This window comes from Polypterus senegalus, chromosome 3 (assembly GCF_016835505.1).
Source record: "Polypterus senegalus isolate Bchr_013 chromosome 3, ASM1683550v1, whole genome shotgun sequence".
NCBI lineage: Eukaryota > Metazoa > Chordata > Cladistia > Polypteriformes > Polypteridae > Polypterus > Polypterus senegalus.
This window is the reverse complement of record NC_053156.1, coordinates 100,640,052-100,665,451: the sequence shown is the minus strand read 5'-3', so window position 1 is coordinate 100,665,451 and position 25,400 is coordinate 100,640,052. Positions and strand designations below refer to the sequence as shown.

Below are 25,400 nucleotides of genomic sequence, written 5' to 3'. Positions count from 1 at the left end.
TATTTTAATATATGAAATATTTAAAACCAGCCTTCAGTGGACACAATATATAAACTTTGATAATTATTATTATAAACAGAAAGATCTTGCTCAATATGAATATTAATTCATATTCCTGCATTGTCACGCAAAAGGGAGGATTGAACACTACATGGGACAGCAGGCATTTACAGGGCAAACTCACTCAGACGCCCACACTGTTACACAAAATAAAAATTTTGAAGACTTGTTAAAAGTTACATCTTAATAAACAGAGTGAAGATGAACCCATATAAACCAGACAACAAATTCACACTGTAAGAAACTTCTGAGCTAAGCATTATAAACTGCTGAAAAACAAAGAATTAAGTGCCTCTGTCTTTCCATTCATTATTCATATGTTTCCTCTTCCTATTCATTATTCTGTTCTGTAATCTTTTCATATCGAACCTAAAATGTTCAAACCTGTTTAATCAAATTCAGGGTCATGGGATGTCACAGCCTATTCTAGTGTTAAGACAATTTCGCCCCCTGTAATAGTGAAAAAGGGCAGTGAGGAGGGTCCTGCCCAGCTCCCTACTCCTGACGTCATGCTTCCACCTTCCCTTGGCCCATAGACTCTGTCTCGGATTAGCGCAAATATATTGCTCCCGCAAGCCAACGATGATTTTTAGCATGATGAGAGAAGTTGCAAAATTGACCAGAATGTTCAAGCATTTTAAAGAATAAAGCCCAATACAAATCCGTTAAGTAGTTCTCTCGTTCACTAGCTAAGCAGAGGTAAGGAACACGCCCCGAGGCTGGCGCATGAGTGAGAAGGGCCCCGCTTCCCTCCCCTCAGCCCGCTGCAAGTCTCTTGGATTTTCTCGGTACTGCAAGTGAACTATGATTCTCAGCGCAATGAGAGAAGTTGCAAAATCAACCGGAATGTTCAAGCAAATTATACAAAAAAACCTGATCTAAATCCGTTAAGTAGTTCTCTTGTGAAAAGTGGACAGACATACAGACAAACAGACTGATGTTGTATTTTATATACTGTATATAGAGATGTGTTACTCCTATTGGCATCATTTTTTTCTGGGATGTAGCAATACTTGGGACCCCAGTCACCTGAAAGGACTATTTAAGCAACTCTCTTGGCCACTGCAGTTTGTGGTGGCATTAGTTTCAGCTTGTGTTCTTGTCCTAGTTTTGCTTGTCATAAACAGTTTCCTTTTCTCTATCAGGTAGTGTTTGTCAGTTTAGTGCAGTGTAACTCTTTTGTTAATTTGCTCCTTAGTTTTCTGGTTTTTGTAATCTTGTCTCGCCTTTGCAATATCGATCTTGGATTGCTCTTATAATTCTTAAAGTATTTGCCTTTGTTGGAAGCAATGAAATTCACTAAATGCTCAGTACTTTATTGTGGTCTGAGTATTCAATACCTAACCTTCCTTTCAAATATAATTTTTATGTGATACTAGAGGGCTTCGCCCCCTACTCACTTCGCTTGCCAAACCCCCGCCAAGCACTATGCACCATTGTGAAGAGGGGGGCTGAACACACCCCAAGGAGATGCGTTCACTCCTCCAAAACCCCTCTTTAACGGTGATACAATACGAATCAAATAGCAGTTTTTTTTTTACCTCCTCTTTGCTCGATCAGCTGCTGACTTGTTGCTGCTCCTGTGCCATGTGATCTGCATTTCATGTGGCGCTTTGAACATTTTAAAGTCACTGCCTTGTCTCTCTTCTCCCCCAGACATGCTCAAACACTATTCGATCGCTTTTTGCTGTTCTATTATTTCACCGAGTAATATTTTCCATTTGTTTGCGCTAATGTGATCTTTACTATCATTTTCTTGAGACTTTCAAATTTTCCTACTTTTGTTATCTATAACCTGCTCTGCATGTGTATCACGGGACTTGCTTCCAAAGGTTGTAAGTATGACGTGACTTGCCCATGTTGAGGGACGTGAAAGTGTCTCTGTCTCTCTGTCTCTCTTCAAAAGTTTTTTTTATAACAGAGAGATATTTTTCTTATTTTTACTATTATTCTTATATTACACCATTATTTTCAAGGGTAACCATTCAGTTTTCTGATCTTGCATTATCCTGTGCTTAAGAGTAGTGTGAAGAGAGATCTTCACCGAATTTAATATGTAATGTATTTATTGCATTTCACATTCCAATTACAGTGCTAAAGTTGTGTTATGTTTACTGGCGAGCATGGGCTATACAGTATATAATTTAAACATGACTCAAATGCCTTTCTCCACATCCATAACATGCAGTTAGCCAAAACAGCAAATCAGCAATTAAAGAACATGAGTAGTGAAAGTCGTTTTTTGTCTTGATGGGACTTAAATGTACAAACAAGAAAGCAGACAAACAAAAATATCAATAGTGTAATTTATTAAGGGAAACTGTTAACGCAGCAGATCACTAATACTGTATGTAGCACAAGCTCTGCGTTAAAAGAAAACCCTGTCTCTCAGGACCCCTATGTACCTGTTGTTAACATGTGTTTTTGGTGATCCAATTACAACAGATAGCCATTGACCAGATTAAAAACAAGATTTACATGCACAACACAAGTAAATATTTAATCTATAAAAAGAGGGAAAGAGAAATCAGATCTCTGTCTGTACACAATACTAACACTGGAGGTACACTTCAGGTATAAATGTCATCTGGGAATATTATATCTGGATACACATTCCCGATGCAAAACACACGTCACCTGAGTTTTAAGACGTCATCTGGTTATGAACACTTGCTTATTAAAATAACTCTTCTGCTGGTCATGCTATTACATTTGGTTGTATTCTGGTGCTAACCTTAACATAAAGGGGGCCTTGGTCTGCTCTCAAGACTAGTTATCACAACTATCTATTCTTCACCTTCTTTAACTGATCTGGGTTCAAGTATGATGAGGGGCTAGAGAGATTTAGTATTATTGGTGCTGACCTATTGTTGTGGACACCATTTTTTATTATGACTATTAATTATTACTAGTTGTTATTATTTTTTATTTATTGATTTTTACCATTACATTTTTATTTTTATTTTGCTCCCATATTGTTTATCATTTCTTCTAATGGGCACCATTGTCAGCCATATGGCTGACAGCAGCATTGTAGTATGTGATATCATCAGCCATAGGCTACTGTAAGAGCCCAGAAGGATGGATGGGCATCCCGGCCAGGATCGAGGAAGATTTTTTTGCTCTTATAATTGCCATCCTGGCTGGGATGTTGGAAGTAAAGTTGGACTCATGTGAGGTAGAAGCAGGGAGCAGTTCACCCCCCAGATCAATAGGTGGCAGTGTCCCTCGCAAGGAGTCCCAGTTTGGACACCTGCAGGGCTGCATGGGAATTGGAGTCCAGAAGCACAACTCTGTAGCGGTCCTTGGGTGATGATAGAGTGCGCTGTTGGGGGAGGCCCTCCCTGGTTTCTGTATGACCCGGTGGTACTTCTAATCAGCCACAACATGCCACCAGAAGTACTCTTGGATCCAGCTTAAAAGAAGCCTGCTGCCATACCTCAAGGACTCAGAGTCACGAGGCAGCGCAAATTCCACATAGACATCCTAGCAGGATTCAAAAAGTGTCTGCTGGACCTATGAGACAGCAAAGTTAACCACTGCCCCTCTCCACTGTGCTGCCCCAAATTAAGGCAGCCGAAAAAGTTTCATTAAACAATTTCCATTAGCATTACAGATAGTTTTATGCAAAGTGACTTAGAAAAGAGGTCAGGGACATAACTGAATATAAACATCAGTCTGGTGGACAAGTTTAGAAAATTGATCATCACAAGCTTCGAACAAAACACAAACAAGCTGAACTTTTTTAGTTACAAGAACCTATCAAAACTATTATAAATTAGACAGAGTTTCATCGAACAACAGTCTTCAAATGCTTCTTAAACACATTGAGGGATTCAGCAGTTTGAATGGAGGTAAGCAGCTTGTTACACCAACTAAGACCTGCACAGAAAAGAGTCCGGATTGAGATTTCATGCCATGTGGTGGTGCCATAACCAGACACCATTCATCATCAGCAGACTTGAATGGACCTTACCAGTGTCTCCATGTATATAGGTTCTGACCCACTGACTACTCTGTAGGCAAGCATCAATGATTTGAACTTAATACGTGCCACTACAGGAAGCCAATGTAGTGATCTGAGTAGAGGAGTTGACATGTCCCCACCACATCTGGCTAAACATTTTGAATCATCTGTGGCAGCTTTGGAACACATGGTAGTACTCGTGTCAACAGAGAGCTGCAGTAGTGGAGATGTGATAAGACTAAATACTGGACCAGGAGCTGTGCTACATACTCTTTTGCAAATGTTGTATACTGTGAATATGCAAGCCTGATGGGTAGTTGAAACATGGTCAGTGAAGGACAGCTGGTCATCAATCACTACATGAGGGTTGCATACTGACTTGGACAGTATTAGTGTTAGTTAGCTGAGCTGAACAGAGATGGAGTGTTGAATAGCTGGGTGAGCTGGGATAATAAGGAGTTCCATCTTCTCCATATTGAGCTGGAGATAACATTCTTTTATGTAAATTGCAATATCAGTAAGACATGCAGAGCTTCTAGCTGATAACGAGTAGTCCTCTGGAGGAAATGAAAATATCCATGATACTGGATGATAGCCCCAATCCTTGCTTGCCTGATTAAATACACAATATGCAAGAGGCAGGACTCAAACTGCCTGAGGGCAGTCATGTGATGCCAGAATCAGGGAGGGTGGAAAGGAGGATCTGATGGATTATCCTACTCTGTGCAATATGAACAGGAAAATTAATTTAGTTGTTTCCATGTCTGTGATGGATACTCTGGGTTTCTCAAAGATGTGCATATTAGGTTAACAGAAAACTCTACATTGAGTGAATGTGAGTGTGTGTATGAGCTTTCTGCCTTGTGATCCATAATGCCATTGTAGGCTTTGGCCACCATGCCCTGCAACTTGATACACAGGCTTGAAATATTAACGATTTGTACCTCCATTATAACACTGTTTCAATTATAAAGGATACCAGTACAAATCTGAATTGATCTTTTAGCTCCACATTCTTCTAGACATATGGAACAAAGGCAGATAAAATGAATCTAAAACATGTAAATGCCAATGTTGTCAAAACCACATTTTATAAATATATATGATAATAAAGTGAAAAAAATACCATACTGTTTCCATGTTCAAGTTAAAAAAGTGGAAAAATCGATCGTAGTTAGCAGCAGGTGCAAGGCAGCTCTACATTTTCTTTCTCCTACCATATAAACAAAATACTCCGATTGACAGGCAACAGCTGGCTGAATACGTTATCCCGCACTTTCATCAGCACACAAATTTCGATAATTAATGACCTGTATATCACACGTTTGATGTACGCCCACTGCCGTCCACTTAGAACTCTCTGAAGCAGAAAGAATTCAAGTACATGATAAATCATATGCTCTCCATTCACCCCCTCTCCCCTTGAGTTCCATCTGCTCAAGCAAGATGGCCAAATGGTTAATAATGTAATTAAGAAAACTGGCAATTTGATCACTAGACTGGCCTTCAGCCAAAACATCCACCAGCATCTCCTCTGTCCTGTAACATTGGCTGTAATCGTACTCAGACAAACCTGCTTTAAGACATTATTGGGCAGAATGGTTTATCATACTATTACTCTAGAGATACAGCAAAATGTACTCCAACAGTATGCCGAAAAAGAAGTAACTGAAAGAAAAAAGCAATTAGAACATGTCATCTTTATCCTTCACTGAATCAAACAATATTAATACTACAGAGAGAGAGGGAGAGGGAGGACTAGATAGAGAGACAGATTTAATCTATAAATAAACATCTTGTGCAGATTATGAACATAAACGCCAGATACAGATTAACCTTCACCTTCAGCTACAAATAAACTTTTTTCCCCACCTGCTAAAGCTTGGGCCCATAATATGATTACTTTACATCTTTACAAACCGCATTTACAGATAATAAATATTCTATGAAAGAATGCTGTTACATGGTTTGTTGTGACACAATTTGGACAGTTTACAAAAGGAATAAATAGACAAACAAACCCATAGTCTGTGTCCATTTTTTGCAAATTATTTTTCAATTTTAAGACAAAAGGCAAAAGCATTTGACTTACCTAACTCCACTCATCAGTCACCAGCTAACCTTAGAAAAACACTTTTTCAATGTTGGAGAAAACATAGCTGATGTCCATCACCAAGTGGACAGTGACTAAGCCAAAATCGGGGAACAAGTTGTTGTAATTGTGAGACAACAGCACCACTTGACTTGCCGTAAAGAAATATAGCTTAATATTAATTTTCAAGTTATAACTGGCTTTCATCAAACAAGAGTATAAGTGCTGCACATTTAATGTTACATTCGCAAACCTGCTTAATCCAACTAGGACAATCTTAGCAATTAAAGCTGGCATCTCCCATCATTTTGTTGGGAAATGAAGGCACTTTCTAAATAAACAGGATTCTGAGAAATTAATTCATGCATTTATTTCTAGTAGGATTGACTACTGCAATGCGGTGTTCACTGGATGTTCAAACTGTTCTTTATACAGCCTCTAGTTAATCCAAAATGCTGCTGCAAGAATTATTACAAGAACAAGAAAATATGAACACATAACTCCAGTTCTTAAATCCTTACACTGGCTCCCAGTTAAGTTTAGGGCAGATTTCAAAATCCTCCTTTTAACATATAAAGCATTAAATGGCCAAGGTCCGGCTCAAGTTATCATGACTTACAAACCAGAGCGCACATTAAGATCTCAAGATGCCGGTCTGCTTATGGTTCCAAGAATTAATAAAATAACAGTGGGAGGTCGAGCTTTTAGTTACTGGGCCCCTAAACTGTGGAATGGTCTGCCTGCTACTATCAGAGATGCCCCTTCGGTCTCAGCCTTTAAATCCCGGCTGAAGACTCACTACTTCAGTTTAGCATATCCTGACTAGAGCTGCTGATTTACTGTATATACTGCATCTCTGTTGTTAGTCATTAGCACTAAAACATAAGTAACATGATAGTTATAATTTGATACTAACCCTTGCCTATTCTGTTTTTCGGTACTCAAATATGGCACTTGGTGCCACGGCCCACCTGCCAAGTTGTTTTGCCTGCCTAAGGTAAAGTCATCCCTGATGGAGGATCGCAGGAATCGTGGGAAAGAGGGGTCCTTTCATTGGATTAGCGCTATTTCAGCTGTGGAATGGTCGAATGGGGGAGGCAGCTTGATGAATGAGGTCTCCAGGACTCTAAACAAATCCAAATCATATTATGTGATGTCATCCATTATTAAATTCTACTCCGTACTTCTAAAATGTTTATTTTTATACTGTATTGAGGATTTGTTCTGTTCTGTGTATTGTATTGTATTGACCCCCTTCTTTTTGACACCCACTGCATGCTAAACCTACCTGGAAAGGGGTCAATCTTTGAACTGTCTTTCCCAAGGTTTCTTCCATTTTTTCCCTACAAGGGTTTTTGGGGTTTTTTTGGGAGTTTTTTCTTGTCTACTTAGAGACTCAAGGCCTGGGGGCTGTCAAGTGACAGGGCCTGTTAAAGCCAATTGCGGCACTTCTTGTGTGATTTTGGGCTATACAAAAAAAAAATTATTTTGTATTTTACACGCTTTCTCATTGTCAACCAAAGCTGGCAAAATATTGGTAATATGACAGTAAGAATGTAGACAGATGATACATTAGAATGAATCAAACGCCAGTAAGACTACACTGTGTGCAGTTCAAAATGTTTAAGGAAGCTAATCAATCAATTCACATTTTATAGTTCCCATTGTGTTAATTGTAAGCAAAACAGAGTACAGACTGACTTAATGTAGAACTAAATTATACTGAATAATGTAAAGCAAGATTCATGCAGCTTGCTGTGAAATTAAAAAAGACAAACCTAAAGTCATTTGGGATAATACCAGGCATCTGTTAACCTGCACTGACTTTCCGTTCTTTGATCACAATTATTAGAGCTTCTCGTAAGGTTCCTGTTTACCTATAAAGAGACAAGCATCTGTTATAGCCATGATACTCAGAAGTTAGAACAAGGAGAGCTGTTGAGAAGAGTGGACAAGCTCAAATATGTAGGATCAGTGGTAGCCCAAGATGGAGAATTAGATGCAGAGATAACCTGCATGGTGCAATGTGGATGGAATAATTGTAAGAAGGTATCAGGAGTATTGAGTGATCGAAGAATTAAGGTGAAGGTTAAAAGTAAGACTTTTAAGACTGTGGTAAGAACAGCAGTGATGTATGGCAGTGTAAAAATGGGCAGTAAAGGGAGAGCAGGAGAAGATGCTGGATCTGGCAGAAATGAGAATGTTGAGATGGATGTGTGGAGTTACAAAAAAGGACAGAATAAAAAATGAGATAATTAGAAGTACAACAAAAGTGGGAGAGGAATTTAAGAAAGTATAGGAAAGTAGGTTGAAGTGGTATTTATGTGTGATGAGGAGAGACAATAATATATAGATAAAAGAGGAAGTGAGGGAGGCTAAAGCAGAGGTGGATGGATAAAGTGAAAGAAGAACTGAAGGAAAAGGGTCTGACTGGGGAGGTGGTGCAGGACAGGGCTGTATGGAGAAAGCTGTCAAGCACATCAACCCTACATGGAGGTGGAAAAAGAATGAGAGCTAAAACATTAACTAGAAGTTGGAATTGAATAAAATACAGTGGCTACTGTAAACTGAGACATGCAGAGCTTATGAGTTTCAGTGAGTAGTGCGACTTCAGTAGCAGAGCCACTTCTTTGTTTCTATCTTAAAAGGAGAGGTGAGGAACCTGCTGAAAGTACAGTGTGTGCCTACTCAGCATTGCTATTTTGTTTATTTCTAAAATACCAAATACTCTGCCTGATCACTGTATGTGTAGACTGTGTGTTCTCCCATTGTCTGTATGAATTACAAACAGATGTACCAGCTTTGGGCGGCACGGTGGTACAGTGGGTAGCGCTGCTGCCTCGCAGTTAGGAGACCCAGGTTCGCTTCCCAGATCCTCCCTGCGTGGAGTTTGCATGTTCTCCCCGTGTCTGCGTGGGTTTCCTCCGGGCGCTCCGGTTTCCTCCCACAGTCCAAAGACATGCAGGTTAGGTGCATTGGCGATTCTATGTTGTCCCTAGTGTGTGCGTGGGCTGGCGCCCTGCATGGGGTTTGTTTCCTGTCTTGTTGGCTTTGTTGGCTGGGATTGGCTCCAGCAGACCCCCTTGACCCTGTAGTTAGTTTATAGCTGGATGGATGGATGGATATACCAGCCTTTGCTTCCTTTTTTGGAAATGTTTGTGATAGATTAGCTAGTTTATATCGTGTATGAGTGTGTCCTGTCAAGGAGGGAGCAGGTAAAATTTCACTGAGTAAATCAGGAGATACACAATAAAGGGAAACCAAAACAAAATGAAAAAAAATTGAGATCAACTCTAAACATGAGACAAGAATTGAAGTCAAGGTTAGAGAAAGAGGTCAAACCAAACTAAACACTCGAGCAGGAAAAATTTTAATTAGAACTTCTTCTTCCCTTCGGGCTCCATGGGAGTTGGAGTTTGGCACAGCCCTCTTGGGCTCCGAGGATGCTTCCGGGGGGAGCTGCGGAAGCTGCAGAGACCCTACTTTGGGCTTTCACCACACATGGGAGTGATTCCAGACTTCACTAACGAGCCACCTGGAGCACTCCCAAGTGCAGAATAAAGGAAGCCGCCTGCCTTCATACTGGGAGCCGAGTTGGGAGGAGGTGGAGGACAAAATTTGCCAGAGAAGTAGAAGCTGAAGGAGTGACAGAGAGAAAGAAGAAAAGAAAGTGCTGTGCTTATTGTACTGTACTTGGCACTGTAGGGGGAACGAAGGAAAATAATTTTTTTCTTATAAATAAATGTGTGTGCTGTTGTACTTAATAATAATAATAATAATATATTTTATTTATATAGCACATTTCCCGTGCTCAAGGTGCTTAATTGTGCCTAGTGTCTGTTATTGCCGGATGTTGAGGAGCTGGTGTGCTCTCTGGTGGTCACAGATGTTATTTGCCAAATGGGACCAGAACTTTGCAATTTTTGTTTACACTACACACTGAAAACTGAAATAAATAAAAGTTAATTAACAAAATGACATACTGTATGCATGCATACCATAAAGGAATGATGTAGAAAATTGAGCCCCAAACAAATATAATTATGATGTAGCTTAAAATGTGTAAGTTTGACAGGCCCAAAATGAAATTTGAGTATCATGTTCTGCTCTAGGCTAAAAATTATTTTTAAACCCAATGCTCTTGGCTTTCATGCTGCTGAACCATCTGTCCCACCATAGAAAAGAGGACAGTTTGTGCTTGGCGGGGTTAGGAATTCTTTTTAGAAAACCCAGCTTTTATTTTAAAAGTATTTTGAATGTATCCATACACCAGATAGATCAGATGCCATCATTTTTTTATGCAGATCCTACAACCATTTGGATAGCCTGAGTTACAGTGATGCCCATCAGTTTGGACAATTCAATCTTAAGAGTACTCTCTTTTTCAAGTAGCTATTTCACTGTTTAATTTGGATTCATTTAAAATTCTTCTTTGCATGACATTATGGATTTTCGTTTTGTCACGTTTTGGATTTGAATTAGGCAGAATCTGATTCAGATTATGTTTGTTTAAAGTTGTTATAATAGTTTAATGTCTTCCCACAGTGCCATATTGTTTTATTATGGGTGCCACTCACTTTGGCTTTACTTGTGCCAGAAAGAGTAATGCTTTTTTCGATGAAGTTGCTGATGACAAAGCAAAGAACCTAACTGAGGAAGGCACTGCACACCACAGACAAAGGGTCATGCAGCAAGTAGAAAGAGTGCACTCCAATGCAAGAAGAACCCTCCACTTGAACCCGGAGCAGCAACAAAAGTAACAACTCCACACAAGACTGGACATGATCTTGGTATCATAAAACTATTCACCTGGGCCAAGATAAATTGGAACTCTAAATAACCAGTAAAAAGCCAGCCTCCTCGGTATTCATTTGTCTGTCAAACCTGTCGGCATCCTATCTTATATATCAATACAGAATTATGATAACTGCATATATATATATATATATATACGGGGTGGGCAAAGTAGGTTTACAGTTGTTCATATCAAAAAAGACACTCAGATTATGATTGCTACACTCAAGCACACTATTATTTAGTAAAAATAAAATAATTAATAAATAAATAATAATACAACAATAAACTCTGTTTCGCATACTCACAACTGTAAACCTACTTTTGCCCACCCCGTATAAAACCGGATTCCAAAAAAGTTGGGACACTATACAAATCGTGAATAAAAACTGAATGCAATGATGTGGAGGTGCCAACTTCTAATATTTTATTCAGAATAGAACATAAATCACGGAACAAAAGTTTAAACTGAGAAAATGTATCATTTTAAGGGAAAAATATGTTGATTCAGAATTTCATGGTGTCAACAAATCCCAAAAAGTTGGGACAAGGCCATTTTCACCACTGTGTGGCATCTCCCTTCTTCTTACAACACTCAACAGACGTCTGGGGACCGAGGAGACCAGTTTCTCAAGTTTAGAAATAGGAATGCTCTCCCATTCTTGTCTAATACAGGCCTCTAACTGTTCAATCGTCTTGGGCCTTCTTTGTTGCACCTTCCTCTTTATGATGCGCTAAATGTTCTCTATAGGTGAAAGATCTGGACTGCAGACTGGCCATTTCAGTACCCGGATCCTTCTCCTACGCAGCCATGATGTTGTGATTGATGCAGAATGTGGTCTGGCATTATCTTGTTGAAAAATGCAGGGTCTTCCCTGAAAGAGATGACGTCTGGATGGGAGCATATGTTGTTCTAGAACCTGAATATATTTTTCTGCATTGATGGTGCCTTTCCAGACATGCAAGCTGCCCATGCCACACGCACTCATGCAACCCCATACCATCAGAGATGCAGGCTTCTGAACTGAGCGTTGATAACAACTTGGGTTGTCCTTGTCCTCTTTGGTCCGGATGACATGGCGTCCCAGATTTCCAAAAAGAACTTGAATCGTGACTCGCCTGACCACAGAACAGTCTTCCATTTTGCCACACTCCATTTTAAATGATCCCTGGCCCAGTGACAACGCCTGAGCTTGTGGATCTTGCTTAGAAATGGCTTCTTCTTTGCACTGTAGAGTTTCAGCTGGCAACGGCGGATGGCACGGTGGATTGTGTTCACTGACAATGGTTTCTGGAAGTATTCCTGAGCCCATTCTGTGATTTCCTTTACAGTAGCATTCCTGTTTGTGGTCCAGAGAGCACGGGCATCCAGTATGGTTTTACGGCCTTGACCCTTACGCACAGAGATTGTTCCAGATTCTCTGAATCTTCGGATGATGTTATGCACAGTTGATGATGATAGATGCAAAGTCTTTGCAATTTTTGCTGGGTAACACCTTTCTGATATTGCTCCACTATCTTTCTGCGCAACATTGTGGGAATTGGTGATCCTCTACCCATCTTGGCTTCTGAGAGACACTGCCACTCTGAGAAGCTCTTTTTATACCCAATCATGTTGCCAATTGACCTAATTAGTGTTTAATGGTCTTCCAGCTCTTCATTATGCTCAAATTTACTTTTTCCAGCCTCTTATTGCTACTTGTCTCAACTTTTTTGGGAATTGTTGACACCGTGAAATTTTGAATCAACATATTTTTCCTTTAAAATGATACATTTACTAAGATTAAACGTTCGATCTGTCATCTACGTTCTATTACAAATAAAATATTGACATTTGCCATCTCCACATCATTGCATTCAGTTTTTATTCACAATTTGTTTAGTGTCCCAACTTTTTTGGAATCCGGTATCATAATTCTAGAATTCTGCCGTTTATCAATAAATTGTATTATTCTGTTTCTTAAAAATGAGTGTATTTCAGTTACCTCGGGAAAGTAAACAAAGTCAGAGTCTTACCAAATAATTCAATTAACCAAGTTAATTCTCTTCCCATTTGTAAAAGCAATAAACAAAAGAGCTTGCTACCTCAGAGAAAACATGATTCTCATATTAAAACCAAAATTGGCTTCTGTTGCTTACATTGAAGCAAACAAAAATATGACAGTAACTAATATAAAAATAAACAGTGGGACAATTCAGAGATGAACCTGTGTGAACACTGAGATCTGTCCCTGTCCTCTCATACTTGTATTCATCTACAGTATAATCTACAGTAGATCACTCATCAAGTACATCAGGCCTACAATGAGGAATCAGACTCTGACTTACCTAGTACTGCAGATGTGAACACAGCCAGATGGATGAGCTCCCCTAATATTTGCTCAAATTGGTATTTTAATTAAATTCTTCTAAGTATCTTATTGAATTTCTTAAACTGCTTATTGCTTCTGGTATCATGGGGCAGGAATCATTATTAGCATCAGCAAGCATTCGACTGAGAGTCAGCTAATTGTCACGCTCCTGACTGCAGCTCAGGATGGCAAGCTAAATTTGTCTGGAAGGCCTGCTGCAGCTGCTTTGTGAAATGGAATCCTGTGATTCCTACTTCTACTTTTTTCTTTTTGGAGGTGAACTGCACACCTTCATTCGCTTGCCAACACACTGTCTAAGACAGTCAACTGGGCATGCTACCAATTTGATGATTAATGGCTGTCATTGCCCAATGTGGGTGAGTGTGTTGAGTTGCATGAGTGAGGGCTAAGAGTGGCTTACACGCTTCATTTCCACCAACAAAAGTGAAGAAAAGTCTTTTTGTGTATGCTTATCATGCACTGTTACCATACACTTTTCTATGAGATTATTACACAAGTTGCCATCTCTCGTGCTTGTATTCTGAAAGCTATTGTGTTTCCATACTACATTAACTTGACGATGTTCAATATGGGCATGGGACTCTACACACTGTGTATCATTTCTCTTTTGAGTTTATAAATATCAGGGGGCATCTGAGCCCAGTTGGAAAACCTAATAGTTGCATCTCTGCTGTTTGCAGATGATGTTGCCCTCTTAGACTCATTAGACTCTGATCTTCTAGCCACACTGGAGTTGTTTGCAGATGAGTGAGATACACTTGGGATGTGAATTACCACCTCCAAATCTGAGGTTAAGTTCCATCCCAGAAATGAGTCACTTGTCTCAGCAGGTAAGGGTGGGCAGTTGTTTCAAGTAGAGGAGCTCAATCTCAGATCCTCTGTGTCTTGGTCATGGGTGAGGGAGGAGATGTTCATGAGATTGCCTGATGAATTGGTGTAAATGCATCAGTTCTGCAGACTTTGTGCTGGACTCACTCTCTGTGACATGGTGAGGACCTCAGCAATATGTCACAACCTTCTGTGCATCATAATGAGCCATTTGAGGTAATCTGGCAATATAGTTGGCATAACCTTGGGCAGCTCCGAAGACGGAAGGGCAGGTCCAAGGCACAGGAGGAGCTGAAAGAATTCTGTAAGCTCAGGCTGGCCTGGGCAGTCAAGTTTGGTGAGCTGCCATCATGAACCTTTTAGGAGAAGCAGAGTGAAATACAGTGAAGTGAAGTGAGGCAGTTACCAGCCATTTACACTTCAGAGGCATTTGTAAACAAATATTAACCTGAAATATTACAAATAGACAGACAGACCTTGTGCTTTTATATATTCTTGGGCTGAGGCAATTAAACTCTTGCTAAACATAAAAGCATTAAATTTGAAATAAAAAAAATTCTAGAGAAAAAGAAAAACATAAGAGATATAACAATAGTATGCAGTGTTACTACTGTTGGCAGTAACCTAGATCTAAGAACATGCCCCACTTCGTCACGTTGGATTTATATTAGTGAGGGCCTTGATGAGATGGTACAACATTTTAGGGTGCTTTGACCTCAAGTTTGGAAACCTCGGATCTAAGCTAATCCTTTAACAATGGATACGAAATATGACATTTATGATGCTTTCTTGATTTGGTTCAAAGGACAAAACTGTCGACTGTAAACTCAGTGCTGTCAAGTACATTTAAACAGAAAAACACACACTAAAGTCGATTAATGTAAAATTCAACTTATGCACCGGAGTCATTCATTTTTTCACATCTTTAACAAATACAACTCAGTTTCTCTGTTTTGACTTAGCCTGTTCAACTGAAATTTGGGGTCTCAAAGTGTATTCCTACAACATTAGGAGCAAGGTGGGAATCAGCCCTGGAAGGGGCGCCTCTCAATCTCAGACCAATCTCATATACATAATATACCTACGCACACACAAACTCGCTCACTCAAATTGTGCCAGATTAGATCAATCTGCATAGTACAATCACATTTTACTTACAGTACATGTCTTCTCAGAATAATGACAATAATACAATTTTAGAAAGTATACAGAGAATGCAACATACTGCATATATAGCAAATACAATATACTGTAAGTATGACACACAATCATCAAGTACTTTTAGCCAATAAATTATTTGACAGAAATGTGTCAAGAAATGCTGCTGGCACGCCTTCATACCTACAACAGTATAACTTTACAGGGCTGTGGAGTCAGTACGCAAATCCTTCTACTCCGACTCCACAATTTATATGCTTCTGTTACCACCAACTTCAGCTCTTTTCTTTATGAAATTAGATTAATATATTTACGGTGTTGATTGAAAGTATACCACATACAAGATACAAGGCACTTCATTAATGCCAGTGTGAATCATCAGGCTACATTTTAGCACTCCAACCTGTTAAAGTTCAAGATTAAAGGCTGTAGCAATGTTGTTGTGGCTTACAAACACTTACAAAAGTCTAAAAAAATAGTTTAATTGATTTAGTATATGTGAAATTTGAAATTTTTAGCACATTATATTAAAATTTCTATTTAATTAGAATTGGAGTCATTTTTACCAACTCAGACTCGAGCTCCAGTAACCCTATAATTGTTTCCAACCCCAACTCCATGACTCCAACTCAAGTCAACTCAAAAGTTTTCTTCTTTGTGTCTGTTTGAGGGGGGTTGTTGTTGTTGTTTGTTATACTATTTCTTGAGTTTCTGTAAAAGCTAACTGTCCCCTTGAGACACATAAGGTGCTATCTATCTATCTATCTATCTATCTATCTATCTATCTATCTATCTATTATAAAAAAAATCTTGAGAAGAAGACTAGGGAGATGAGATGTAATCTTCTCGGAAGACAATTTGATATCCTGCGAGAGACACTTTAACGTCATGCGAGACAAGGCATTGAGACAACATTTAAAACAAGGTCACGGACATCTAACCTAGCAGTTGTTGGAAAGCTTTTGGCAGACACACTTCATGTGCTCCCAGCTCGCCAGGAGCAGCAGCAGCAGGAAGCTAGCAGATGATCCGACTGCTTCTCCTTAGCATACGTTCAGCCCCCCACCCCCTTCACAGCACAAGCGGCAGAGACGTGAAGTGGCAAAAGGACAGCTGCTGTTACAGGCTTTGAAATGATTGACACGCAGCACGACAAGCAGAACACAGAGCTCACCAGCAGCAGCAGCAAGACAGCAGCTGGTCCGACAGCATCTCTTTAGCGTGCGTTCAGCCACCACACTTCACAATGCGAGCCACTGGCTTTTTGGCTAAGGTGATGGAACGCGTGGTTGCTACACAACTTCATGCTTTTCCACTAGATAATACACTCTATGAGTCTTTTCAGACTGGCTTTCGTACACAGCACACCACTGAGACAGCTCTTCTCTGTTTAGTCAATGATCTTCTCCGGTCTGCAGATTGCGGTTTCCTTAATATTCTCCTCCTTCTTGACTTAAGTGCAGCATTTGACATTGTTAATCATGAAATCCTCCTGTCACGTCTCTCTGCTGTAGGCATCTCTGGCTTAACCTTTTCAATGGCTCACATCAGATCTTTCTAATAGGCAACAGTTTGTCACACTTGGTCGATATAAATCCTATACCTCACCTGTGTTGCATGGTGTCCCTCAGGGTTCAGTCCTTGGGCCATTACTTTTTCTACTTTATATCCTTCCTTTGGGTCAGAATATTCGCCGATATGGCCTTAACTTCCACTGTTATGCAGATGATATACAGTTATATCTTTGTACAGACTCCCCTACAGATTCACCTCCCAGCACATTCACTGACTGCATCACTGATCTTAAGCTATGGATGGAAAATAACTTTCTCATACTTAATGCCAATAAAACTAAAGTGTTACTGGTAGGTCCAAAATCCCAACTTTCTATGGCATCCAATTTCTCTATTTCTGTTGATGGTACACTTGTCAAACCTGCTCCTGTTGTCAGAAATCTTGGTGTTTTGTTTGATTGATCACTTAACTTTGAGCTACACATTAGGTCTCTTTCCAAAATTTCATTCTATCATCTCTGTAACATTGCCCGCCTCCGTCCATTTCTGTCCTTTAATGATGCACAAACTCTGGTTCATTGTTTCATAATGTCTCGTATTGATTACTGTAATTCCCTCTTCATTGGCTTCCCTACAAAATCTATACAGAAGCTACAGTTTATTCAGAACTCCGTAGTTAGAATCCTCACCCACAAAAAGCATTTTGCTCACATCTCCCCTGTTCTCTCCCAGCTTCACTGGTTACCTGTTCCATCAAGGATTAAATTCAAGATTCTGCTTCTCATCTTCAAAGCCATACATACCCTTGCCCCCCTCTAACTCACTCAGTTAGTACCTCCTTACACTCCTTGTCGCTCTCCCAGGTCCTCAAGCAGAAATCTCCTTACAGTCCCACGCACCAGAGTCTCCACCCTATGAAGCAGGTCCTTCAGTGCTATAGCCCCTCAACTCTGGAACTCTCTTCCTCAGTCTCTCCGAGATTGCTTTATCTATTATATAATGCCTACTCTATCTATCTATCTATCTATCTACTATACTGTATATTTGGATTCAAACACTGAAAACTGAAGCTGAGGGCAGCAGCTTTTGCCATTACATCACCGCACGGGCTCTCTGAATGTGTTGTCCAAATGGCTGCACACATTTTTCATTGACATCTGTGCATATTTTGGTGACGGCAACTTACTAGTGGCTTCAATAAACTTTTCTTTCTAAATAATGTTAATCAAGATTGTATTTTCCATCTTTGTCTGAAGCACCATTGACATCTTTGATGATCAATGCACTTTGTGGTGATTTTTCCTACAGGTAGATAATATCTTTCCTCTTAAAATCTACAATGGAGAACACTGCTTATGTTATTCTACTGCATATGCAGGTTCGTTTTCAAGTTCATCAACACCACATTTGCATTTCATATATAATCAATATGCAACCCATCACCAATCTTCTCCACACAAAAGGGTACTCACCCTCTAAAGACAAACAAGCAATACAAGTGTGTTTGAGTTGCTGCTGCAAGGACTGGCATGGTAGAATTATACATGGAATTCATACAGATTAGATATCAGCTTCTCCTTTAAAACAGTGTGTGGAAACAACTGGAGGTAAGATACATTGTTCCATTTGAAAGTTTGATTTCCTAAAATTTAATTATTTAACAAAATACAAGTGAAAACTCCAACCATCCATTCATTTATATTCTAACACATCTGTTGAGTTCAATGTTGAGAGAAGCCAGTGCCTATACCAGCAAAACTTGACACTGGGTAGAAACAGGCATAGGTGGACCATTAAGTGAGACACACACACAGACACAGACACAGACACACACATACACCACATGCTGGGCCAGTTTTAAGTCAGAAGCACATACAGCATATTAATTTCGATGATGTACACAGTGTAGGAGCAGCAGCATGTCAATGCCTAACAGAAAATCAATGAAAAGCAAGAACGGGCATCCAATTAAAGCAATGGCTGGAATAACAACCTTAAGATGCTACTGACCTCCTGTACCAGATTTGATTTTATCCACCAAGTACAGGAAAGTTGCAGTTTTCAGGTTGAGATGGGTCAGGGTTAAATGTAGCAGATGCAGTACAGTAGGTAAACTTTGACAACCAATGGACAGCAATGCTCCACAGTTATGGAGATTATTGTGATACAAATGAGGTGCTGAGTTGACTGCTTCATGTAATCCATCCATCTATTTCATTATAGCTCCTGCACACATCCAAAATACCAACTAGCAGGCCAGCAGGGCCCATTTCAAAGGTACCTTGCTTATATACCATAATTAAAAAATGGTGTAAAGGAGCTGTTTAAAGCTCTGTTGAAAACATGAACACCTCATTATGAAGGTACAGTACAAACATTACAAGGTGTGAATAATTTCAGTCAGTCAGTCATTTCCCAACCCGCTAATATCCTAACACATGGTCACGGGTTCTACTGGAGCCAGGGCACAAGGGTGGAACAAATCCCCGGGCAGGGCACCAGCCTACCACAGGGCACACACACACCAAGCACAATTTACAGTAGGATCACCAATGCACCTAACCTGCATGTCTTTGGACTGTGGGAGGAAACCAGAGCACCCGGAGGAAACCCACACAGACACGGAGAGAACATGCAAACTCCACGCAAAGAGGACCCGGGAAGTGAATCCAGGTCTCCTAACTCTGAGGCAGCAGTGCTACCACTGCGCCACCATGCCGCCCTGGTGTGAATAATTTTCCACAGAAAAAACACATCTGAACTTTTTGGTCTCCACCTTGCTCAATTAAAGTTACATGTGCATAACTCTTTCCTCTAACAATAAATAGCATAACATCATTTGAGGATTTATGGTGGACCAGAGCAGAGTGACTGGATGTGTATGTCTGTGTGCCCTACAAGGGACTGCCTAGATATCACCCCCCCAATTATCCAGTCCTTCTCGAATGACCCTGACACACACACTTACACTCACACATACTGGGTCAGTTCCAAGTAGAAAGATGCATGCTGTGTAAAGAATCAGGAACAACAACATGTCAATGCGGAGGAGGAAATCAATGAAAAAGGCACTATCTCGATGTGACCCTGAACTAAACATGCAGGTCACAGACATGGATAAATGGATGGAAGCTTTTCCCCCTTTTCGATTTATGGCATGACTAAGTATAATGGAGCAAAGACGGCAACTGAATCATCAGTAGATCATCAGCAAATCCAAAGTCCAAACACATCACTTTAATATTTTGACCTGATAAAATGCAAGTAATGAGTAGACCCTGGCGGGCACGGACTTCTATTATAAGAAATCTCAGCAGCCACGACATGACATGAACCTTAAAAATCAAGGATGGATAAAATGTAGTGACAGTTCAGGTGTACAAATTTTTACTTTTAAAACAGCAAGAGTGGCATAAATTGTCTTTTCCCTATGGATTATTCAAAACTGTCATCGGTTATAGACCAAATTATATTTCAGTCTGTGTCAAACGTCATTTGAATAAAAAGCATACAAAATCAGCAATGCATACATATTATCATTAATAGTGAATAAGCATGGTGTGTGCACATACTACATCCATGTCCTTTCATATTTTAAAAAGGTTTTCAGTGACAGTGATCGTTTGAGACACTAGCGGTGGGTGATTTGTTTAGTCTCCTCGTTGTTCCAAATGGTACTGATTTTTATTTTTCTGTAGCATGCCAGACACAGCCCTGCTCTCCCGCTGCACCCTTTATTTTTTCAAACAGACCTTTCCTTAAAATACCCTTGCTGTTAAGTACTTACGCGTGTCTTTCATTTGGAACACTGAACCATGACCTATGGCCTGTCAGTAATAATATATTAGAATGACCAAAAGAGGGCCTGACAGCTATGGATTTACTGTTGTAAATCACTTGCTTCTCATTTGTTTATTAGAAGGAGGTTTACCTATCTCTCCCATTGCCTGCTATCAGCGATACATGCACAACTCCAAAATAATACAACAGGCAAGACCATTTCCTCCACGTCATCTCTGTCTGTCTTGAAATTGCAAGCTGCTGTTTAGTGCTGTGGATCTACAAAGAAGCTGTCTTCCACAAATAAGCAAAGCTGACCATAACCACCTTTATTAGGTGTTCTAGCCATATACTCTGGGGGCAAACAACGACACCTCATTCTTTCCCATTAGAGTTCCACCAGCCCCAAAAACAGAAGATGCAAATTCAAATTCCAGTTAATATTTTAAGAGATAGGTCTGCCACCAAAAAGTCCCTGCAGCTAGAGAGATTTATCTATCTGTCCCACGCACCAGACTCTCTACCCTGGGAAGCAGGTCCTTCAGTGCTATAGCCCCTCAACTCTGGAACTCTCTTTCTCAGTCTCTCTGAGATTGCTCTATCTATTATATAATGCCTACTCTATCTATCTATCTATCTATCTATCTATCTATCTATTCAGGAACACCTGAAGGAATCATCCCAGGTATGTAATACCCTGCTGGAGCGAGAGGAGGAACTGCCACTAGCATCTGTTTTCTCATCATCAGCCCAAAGAAAACGCCCCATGAGGGCAACAGACCACGCCCTCTTTCTGCAGAAACAGTATAAAAGGGAGATGCTCCCGAATGTCAGCATCTCATTTGGTCCCGAACCTTAGAAAAGGATAGAGCTCCCCAGACTCTTCAATCCTTTTAGCCATTAAGGATATTTATATATATTTTTAGTACCACCGAGCACCTGTGTAGTTTGTTGGCACAGAGAATAAAAATTGTGAAAACAGACTGTACCTTCCACTCATCCACACAATGTATCTATTTATCCATCTTTCTATCTAGTGTCACACATGCGTGCCAGAGGATCACCTCTTTGGCTCACCTAAGGCATGTGGTACAACCCCAGTACAAGAGAGGGCACTGTGGCTAATGATCTTGTCTCCTTTCTCCTTCACAGCCTCAAGAAACCACACTCTTGAGGGCAATGGAGCCAAGGAAGTCTCATCCCATTAAAAAAAGGGAGACACTCCCAGAAGGTGGCGTCTCATTTTGGACCTGATCTCACTGGGTGAGAGAGTCTTCCTAAACTGACCAATTTAAAAGAGGCACCTGGCCTTGCAACATAACACCATCAAGAGTGTGTTTTATTTAAAGTTTCTGATTTTTTGATTGAATTAATTGGGGTTTTACCGGGTTGGCACCCCAATTATTTGAATTTTCCCCACTTACACAATCTATTTAGCTAGGTACCATATTCAAACAAGACATTAGTGACCACAACCTTCCATAACTCTCTGTTCCGTGAGGCACAAATAATCTTGAAACTGGTCATTCTCATCTAATCAGAAAGACTCTACATGGAAAGTTAGTCTTAGTCTTCTGTGATCTCTTTTTCCTTATAGTTTTCCTATAACTATCATACTTTCTTTTCACATTATTCGGCTGAAAAAACTTCATCTGCCTTTTTCTTATTGTCATCAGCAACCTTTTTCTGCAGCCACATCTTAACAGCTCTTCCTCATTGGTAGTGTGGCTTGTCCAGCTGACTTTCATAATGTGCCTTAGAAACCTCAACAGCACTGACACAATTCTCTTTTCCATAGTTGGTGAAATTGTCTAACACAGGGCTATCAAACTCTAGTTTTGGAGGGCCACAGTGGCAGCAGTAGGTTTTCAGTTTTTGCTACTACTTAACTTATTTTGCCTTAGGTTTAAATAACTTGACTCAGGCACCTTAGTTGTTTCTTTTTCCTTTACTATCAGCCAAATAATAATGAGACACAAAGCAATCCGACACTTGACCAGATCACCAGTTCCCATTACACAATATTTGAAAATAAAGAAAAGTGAAGGTCTCTGTAAAGTTGATCTGTCAGGTTACCAAAACATTTTGACTGTGTTATTAGAAAAAATATAAAATCAACAGTTTTAGAAATGTCTGCTGTGGCAAAATGAGAGCATCAACAAGCTGTGGAATTCAATAACACGTTAAATTAATAGCAAGAATCAGCTTCTCATTAAGAAACAGGATGGAGTGAAATTGGTTGGCGTTTGAAGCCCCAATTTAGATGGTCATCTGTTGGCCCATTCCAATGAAGAAAAGAATAGATTCAGAAGACTGAATCCTTAAAAAAGGGCTAAACGAGTTAATTAGCAGTGAAAACTGGTCACTGATTAGGGTTAGGGTTAGAATAACAAACCTGTAGCCACTGCAGCACTCTAGGCCCAGAGATCAACACACCTGGTCTAACACTTTGATCCAGAACAGGGAAGACATAGTACTTTAGAATCCTGATCTTAATTTTCATACTGATTTTACTATTGTAAATAACAGTAAATTATAGTAAAGAATATTTAAAGTAACACTGACTGATTTTGTTAGGGCTTATAAGGTCAATATTGTCACTTGTACAGTTCTGGAGAAATTCTTACTTGTATGTGCTCATCAACTTGCAACATGTTACCACTCTCTAATATCAGGATTTGTGAGTATATCTTGATTTTAAATTGTATGACTGACAACAAAAAATCTTATTTTATAGTGCATTTCTAAAGAATAGTAAGTATCCCAAGGCATTTTATAGACCTAAAGATGTAATACAACTGTTTGTAGATTTTATTTTTACAGCACATGAGGGTTAAGTGAAATGCACTGGCCCACAGAATTGAATTAAACTTCTTGGGTTGTAGTCATCTCCTTAGCCACAAGGCCATACCATCAACAAGTGTCAAACATTCATCACTAGAATCTTAACAACTCTTAACAAATATTGTGTAGTGTGATTCAGTTATAGACATCTTGGAACAAAGGCTCTTTGGTGACATCAGGGACAATAGCACTAGAATGATCACCAAAACCGATGGTTGATAATAACAACTTTTCAAGAAAAATAAGAATGCAACTGTGAAACATTTACATTAATGACTATTCTAGTGGATTCATCATTCATTCATCCATTTTCTGAAACCGATATTTTTTTTTTCACTTCAGAGTCACTGGGAAACCCTAACCCAAATATTTAGTTTTTAGTGTTTAGGGTTTTATTAGAAATAGTATTATAATTTTAGGAATTGGGTTAGTCTGTTGCTTTTGTTCTTTTTATATCTATTTTTAAAAAATATATTTTTAGATGTCCATATTTATTACTAGTTTTAAATATTTTTGGTTTTGATTAATGGGGGGAATTATTTTATTATTTTAACCCTCTATTAAAAAACAGAAATTTTAATTATGGATTTTAGTAATTTATTGGACACATTGGAAATTTTTATATGGATATTTTAGAACAGATTTATAGACTTTTTATTTAAATTATGGCTTTACAATTGATAGGATGGGTGGGGATCATAAAATAAAAGATTTATAATTGGGGTGATGTGTGCCCATGCAATTTTGATATGGCCTTCGGGCTATTATCCCCTACCCTAAACCTAACCAACTGGGTGCAAGGTAGGAATCAGTCTTGAATCAACACTCATTCGCACAGTGCTGTGTTAAGCTTACTAATTGTAAATGTATGATTTTAGAATGTTACAGGAACACAGGGAGAACATACAGTAGAAACTCCACACTGATGGCAACCCAGGCAAGAATCAAACCAGGATCCACGTGCAGTAAGGTGGCAGAATGACCACAACTGTTACAGCCTTCTTTTGATTAATTATATAATCTACATAAAAATTACTTTGTCCCTTTCTCATTTGCTGAATAAGAATGTGTTAACTAAAAAAAACTATATCACTTGTGTCTCTTACCTGTTAAACACACATAATATTCTCAGACCCTCCTAATCTACAGTACCTCAGTACCTCAGGGTTGTGGAGGCTAATGCCCATGCCAGCAGTACTGGAAACAACCCTGGACCCCCGTCCAATACAGGGCCCACTCACACCTGCACTTGTACAAAGGGCAATTTGGATTTGCCTGTTAACTTAATCTTTGGAGATGTGGGAGGAAAACCAGAGTACCTGTAGAAAAAGCCACACAAGCTTGGAGAAAATATGCAAACTTTACACAGAGAGAGATGGTACAGGACCCTGAATTCATGAGGTACCGTAGGTCTATGGATGTCAACAAATAAAAAATTCAGACGTGATCATCAGTAGACTTTGCGCCCCAGGAACCAAGTTATTTGAACTATTCTATAACATTTCAGTATTTGGAGCTTTGATGCTGATCTTTCAGATCATAAAATAGGTCATTACGATAGCAAATGATGAGAAGAATTCATAATTAATTGCAATATTATGGTATTTGAGAGCGCCTCTTTCTCTCTCATGATTTGGCACAAAAACTAATTAGCACATCGTCATCTCATAACAGGCTTAAGTTTTCAGTTTGGTATTTTTCTGTCCAGCCATTTTAGCTCTAGACTGTCCTCAAGAAACTGTGACACACAGATACACACAGACAGACACACACCCATCATCAAGATATCGATGTTTTCAGTATCAGGGGACCCTAAAATGTCGAGATCCATCGAAAACCGGAGATCACAATTTGTGATGAATCTAAAGCTTTTGCTTTTCCCTTATAGACGATAGGTTATAGTGAGGGAGGGCACAAAGTAAAAATGATAAATTGATGATCATTTTTATATAATACATCTCATAAGCTCAATTAATTTGTATATAATGCAC

The 25,400-nt window shown here is 39.5% G+C and overlaps 1 protein-coding gene across 1 annotated transcript in view; it reads right to left on the bottom strand.

The window, feature by feature from the left end:
- The window catches only part of LOC120526806 (E3 ubiquitin-protein ligase TRIM9), an 81,831-nt gene that overhangs the window by 51,512 nt on the left and 4,919 nt on the right, over nt 1-25,400 (bottom strand). The window lies entirely within an intron of this gene.